Here is a 6,115-nt window from a genome sequence, read left to right on the forward strand (position 1 = left end):
GTCTAGACACAGCCACATTGCACAATCTCACATTCAGCAAGCAGCCATACTGCTTTCAATATCCTCTTTGGTAGAGCAAGGTACTACTCACTGGCAGTTAGGTTAGCAGCATGCCATCATTGATTTCTGCAAAGCACTGGTGTGTAGGGGACCCTTTGTCAGTCCCGGTCTATAACTCCATTAGGTGGTTTTGCGATATGGACAGCTTGCTCTTAGACTCCAGAAAGAATAGGCGGAAGGGATAAAGTATATCATGTTGGCTTGATCTAAATTTAGGTACTCTCACTGAGTAGTACCTTGCTCAGAGAGTAGACCATTCAAATCAGTTTGGCTGTCTGAGTAAGGTACTTAAAGTATGACAAAATCTGTCCCTTTTTGGTATTTTTTTATATCAAAATTAACGTCTGACACTGAAATTACCGTATAATCACTGAATTCCTTGTCTGTCGTCATCTGGAAGGACGAAGGTGTTTGGATCCCAGTAGCGATAAATAGGGTACGTCAGAGCACCTTGAACATTTGAATGACCCAGTCCCAAAGAATGGCCAAATTCATGAGCAGCAACAAGGAACAAATTTGTTCCTAAATTTTTCATATAATAAAAAGAGGAAAAGAATTGTTAACATACAATGGAACGGAGAATCACAAGCAGAAGAATTCACATCTTTTCATTGTGATGAAATCCTATAGGTTTAATTTAAGTTTATCTGCTCTCCCATGTTTTAGTAAGAATTTTTCAGAGGCCATGAATGGGAAGTCAGGAAACCTGCAATCTATTCCTGACTCTCCTTTTGTTAATGGAGATCACTTTTGACAATCACTTAAAGTTGTGTCTAACTTACAAAAACACCAGGATAATATTTCTCTCCCACTTTTGTAAAGTGATTTGAGCTCCACAGAATACAGACCTTATATATATGCTCTGGCTGGCAAAGGTAAGTATGTTACATTATATATAAGAGAGAGGGACAAACAGTTATAGGAAGAAAATGCCAGGGCTTTGTGTAGAAGGAGCTGAATTTGTTGCGAAGGGCACAGGAAATACTTTACCTATATGATTTTGTGACCATTTCTCAGCTTCATCAAAATGAGCATCTCCTCCTATCCCTGGGCTTGGTGCAAAGGCATGAGCCAGTACTCCTCCCCTTCCATCAAAGGGAGACTGGTCGCCGTGTGCTGCATAGGAAAGGAAATTAATATGTCATCAATTAACACAATGATTCATTTTAAACACAGTTACATATCTTGAAGTTTAGAATTTGCTTTTATTCATTGTAGATAATAATATATTAAAATGAGACTAAAATGATGTTAAGGTTGCAAAGTCAAACATTCAAAAGGTAGGAAATGTCACACTTAAGATTGCCTGTTCAATGAACTCAGCTCCCATGTGTGTGCACATTATGGTCCAGTTTTTAATTCCATGATTGCAAACTATTTTTTCCCATGGACTTCTGTCTTATGGAGGGCATTTTCTCAGTAATGGCTGAATCATCTTCTCTGAAACTTTCCAAAATTTCAGCCTGAGGCTGAAACCAAGTGAGAAAATGTCTGGCTTAAGTTTTGCAAAGTTATAAGCATCTGAAGGCAAGGTCCTAGAATTGACAGCATTGGGCAATAATGAGGATAGATTGTGCTACCTGCACTACCTGTGCTACTTCAAGTGAATGATTTTAGGGAACCACTGCTTTGAAAAACTGAGCCTCTCATTTGGTAAACTAATTTAATGTGTCTTCTGTTAGAATCTCCCGTAAGAGTGGCTGAGGTGTCTGGATCTTCAGCTGGAGTGGAGGTTGGATGGAAAAGGTTGACTCTCCTCTTCTGCCTATAAGAAGGGCTACAATTTCTTGCTGGAATTCAAGGATTTGCAGGACAGTTGTCAAAAATTCATAACCCAGGAAGACAGTACAACATTATTGTACTATTGGATGTTTGGGGATGAATCTTTAAGGGTTTGGCTACACTCAGAATGCTACAGCTGCACCACTGTAGCACTTCAGCATAAGTAGCAGCCACAGTAATAGGAGTTCTCTCCTTGGTGGAGGTACATCACCTCCCCAAGAAGGGGTAGCTAGGTCAATGGGAGAAGTCTCCTCTTGACCTAGCACTAGTCTACACTGGCTAGTATAGATGACTCTCAAGGGTCAGGATTTTTCACACGGCCGACCGAGGGACATAGCTTTATCAAAATAAAAATCTAGTGTAAACAGCACTTAAGAGGAGGACTAACACTTGTATGTCTACACTGCATCTCTTTAGCACAAAAGCCTATGCAAACAAAGTGCAGATTAGCATATTTCCCTGCTTCATTTGCATAATTAATCAGGGGACATTTTTGCACAAGAGGCTTTTGCACAAAAAGTAGCTCTCTACACAGCTCCTTTTTGGACAAAAACACCCTCTTTCACAAGAGCCATTCTTCTCAATTTTTTCAGAAAGAATAGCTCTTGCGCAAGAGGGTGTTTTTGTGCAAAAAGGAGCTGTGAAGATGGCTCTTTTTTGCACAAAGACTCTTGCGCAAAAATGGCCACTAATGAATTATGCAAATGAAGCATGACAATATGCTAATCGGTGCTTCAGTTGCATAGGCTTTTGTGAAAGAGGGGTGCCCTGTAGTTGTAGTGAGAGAGGAACTAAAGTATGTGCATGTGTGCGTATACACACACATTCTCCCCCTTTCAGACTTCTTAGAAGCCTAAAATAAAACTGTAATCCAAAATAGTCCCCCTTGCGTTGGACTACAGTGGAAAGAAGCTCTGTTGTATTTGTGTTTGTCTCTAATGAGGCAAAAAAAATGTTTTGAGGCATATGACCAAGGTGTTTAAACCGTTCACAAGTGTGAAGACTCCTTGTTTGCTCATATATAGGAATAATGATCTTAGCAGAGGAGTACTTTTACAATCACATATACGTTGACACTATTTTCCTCATTTTACAGTTTGAACTTCCAAGGGATTTTGTGATGGTTGATTAGTTAAACTGATACACAAATATAAAACTGCAGGACATGATAAAGATCGGATGAACTCAGAATGAAAATAATTGTTCTCTCTTCAGCCTTTGGGTATGAAAACATGTAAGCTTTTAAAGTATAGCTTCAACTTTAAATAAATGTAATTCATGGATTCTTAAAAACATAGCAGTAGCCTCACCACCATGTGCAAAACGAATTAGGATATCCGCTTCTCCCCTGGCAACGTTTTGAAATCTCAGTGGAGTCACATCACTCCACACCTGAAATGCCTTTTTGATCGCTTTCACCACCATAGAACGAGGCAGATCAGGTGTATAATTCAGAATCCTTTCAGCAGCAAAAGAAAAGAAATTATTGTCAATTAAGGCATGGAATAATATGACAGCATTAAAACAAAACAAAATGCACAAAAGTGGCATATAACCAAGCTGTAAGTCAATACATTCTTCCTCCATCTTGGAGTTCCTGGAAATGTGCTGTAACCTAATACATCGGGGACTCCACACCTTGGCCGTGCCATCATTTCTTCTGTTTGTGAATTTAATTTTCCTGTTACAGTCAGGTGGAAACATTTCTGCATCTCTTTAATTTTCTCTTCTAAGTCCCAACCACCTACTTTATTAATAGATGGAAAGAACCTGTGCAGATAATCCTGAAAATAAAAAGAAACTTTAGATTCAGGGTTCATCTCCAGTTGTGTTCTCTTATACCTTAAAGAATCAATTTGTCGGCAAGTATAAGATCCAGATCCTTGACTATACTTCAATTACTAGATCCCTAGAAAATCACAGTACTCTGTCATAAAAGGGAAACAGTTCAGACAGATATGAGACCACTTTTCCAATATAAATGAACACTAGGGGCTCGTCTACATTGGCCCCTTTTCCGGAAGGGGCATGGTAATTTTTGAGATCGTAATAGGGAAATCCGCGGGGGATTTAAATATTCCTACTTCGAAGTAGGAATAAGATCCTCCGGAAAAGGGCGCTTTTTCCGGAGGATCGGGGCCAGTGTAGACGCTCTTTTCCGGCTTTTCTAAAAGCCGGAAAAAAGCGGCAGACATTTTTATTTAAATGCCGCGGGGGATATTTAAATCCCCCGCGGATTTCCCTATTACGATCTCTGAAATTACCATGCCCCTTTCGGAAAAGGGGCCAGGGTAGACGTAGCCTAGGAGAAGACACAATGGGCTTAAACTGCAGCAAGGAAAGTTTAGGTTAGACATTAGGAAAACTTCCCAACTGTCAGGGTGGTTAAACCCTGGAATAAATTGCCTAGGGAGGTTGTGGAATCTCCATCTCTGGAGATATTTAAGAGCAGGTTAGATAGACATCTCTCAGGGATGGTCTAGATGGTACTGGGCCCTGCCGTGAGGGCAGGGGACTGGACTCAATGACCTCTCGGGGTCCCTTCCAGTTCTAGTATTCTATGATTCTAAAATAACAATGTGGATTTGTGTTAAAATTGTCACTACCTTTCTCCTTTGAGAACTCTGTACTTAATCTTACTTCATATCAAAATGCTGCAGTGCTCTATTCTGTCTTTTATGAAATACACAAAAGAGTGTTGTGCAAGGGTTAGTTAGTTCTGGATTTGAGTAATTGCTTATGCCTGGACCTTTTCAGGCCTAAGAACTTAGGCTCCTACTTCTCATTTACACCAGTGCCTTTTGTACACCCTTTTGGTAGTGTAAAGGGATCTTAAAATGGGTGTAAATTTACATTCATTGTAATGTCCCTTTATATTACCCATCTGGTATTATAAAAGACCCTTAGTGGTCATGAGAATCATACCACCCTGTCATTTATAAATAATATTAAGGATAAGATTTTGTCATGGACATTTTTGTAAAAGTCACAGAGAGGACATGGGCAAAAAAGAAAAATTGATGGAAGCTTTTCCTGACTTTTACTAAAAATAGCCATGATCTCTCTCTCTCTCTCGCTCTCTCTCTCATCTTTGGGTAATTTTATATCTTTAATACCTGGTCCTAATTCACTTTTGCAATTTCACATAGGGGGCTTTCAAAATTTTACTTTATACCTTCTATTTTTTGTCAACTGACTTGTAACAACTACATACCACTGAAATAAAATACAATGTCACCTGCTCTCTGGAAAGAAATATAATTATTAAGATGTAGACTTACAATGGAAAAGCAGTATATTTGCGGGTTAGTTGAACAGCCTGACAGATAGCCCATTCATGACATACCTCTATACGCTTCTGGTTGTTGGAGCTCCATGGCTCTGGTTTAAGCGAACCTGGGAGACCAAGAATTCCAGGCAAGAACGGTGCAATGCAGAGAAGGATGTATTTCATGGTGTTATCAGATGGTCACTGCTGAAAAAGGAAAATCTGAGGTCTTCTGTGTCTGATGGTCACAGCTATAAAGCTTATATAGGCCTGGACTGGTGTGTGTGTGGTAACAGATTTCATGAGTCATTTTTAGGCTTCCTCTGTGGTTCTGTTATTTGCTGTAATGCTTTTAAGGTGTCTTTATTCCAAAATGTAAATGAAGAAACATTAACTTTTTGATGACAGCACAGCTGATGTCACACTGACAGAACAGGCAGCCAACTCTCTTTATCTCCCTTTCATATGATTCAGGTGCAAAAACCACAGGGGCAGAGGGATGTTAGTTTTCTTAACCTCAGGCAACACATTTGCTTGCTGACCAATCTCAGCTTTCCAACATTACCTTGGTGCCATTAATGCACATTGCAACACACTTCTGGCTTGATATTTAGTCTACATGTGTTGATTGACTGCAGAGGACGTGACTACATAAGTGTAAGTGCCGTGCGAGCGAAATCACTTAAAACTACATGCTTTGTAATACCTGCCCGTGTGAAAGTTTCTATTTAAGCATTCTAGTACAAATTCTGAAAATCCAGAGGAAATTTAGTGATGCTAGTAAGGTTTGTCCAGATTTAACTAAGCTCTGAATCTGGCCACTTCTATATGTGGAAAGATTATGGAGTCCCTTAAAGTTTTTTGACCTCAAATCTGATGAGCTCTGATGAATCAGTCTTTAAAAAGGATTATTTAGTATAAAATAAAGGAGCTAGAATTATCCTATGTGGAAAAAAATCCCAGATGCTTCTATGGAAGAGTAAGGAGCCGTACTCAGTTATGGTG

The 6,115-nt window shown here is 39.4% G+C and overlaps 1 pseudogene; it reads right to left on the reverse strand.

Annotated features, from left to right (window-relative positions):
* Nucleotides 1-427: 427 nt before the first annotated feature.
* On the reverse strand, nucleotides 428-5,393 carry LOC142827041 (matrilysin-like; annotated as a pseudogene).
* Between the last annotated feature and the right edge of the window lie 722 nt (nucleotides 5,394-6,115).

Source organism: Pelodiscus sinensis, chromosome 1 (assembly GCF_049634645.1).
Source record: "Pelodiscus sinensis isolate JC-2024 chromosome 1, ASM4963464v1, whole genome shotgun sequence".
NCBI classification, from domain to species: domain Eukaryota; kingdom Metazoa; phylum Chordata; order Testudines; family Trionychidae; genus Pelodiscus; species Pelodiscus sinensis.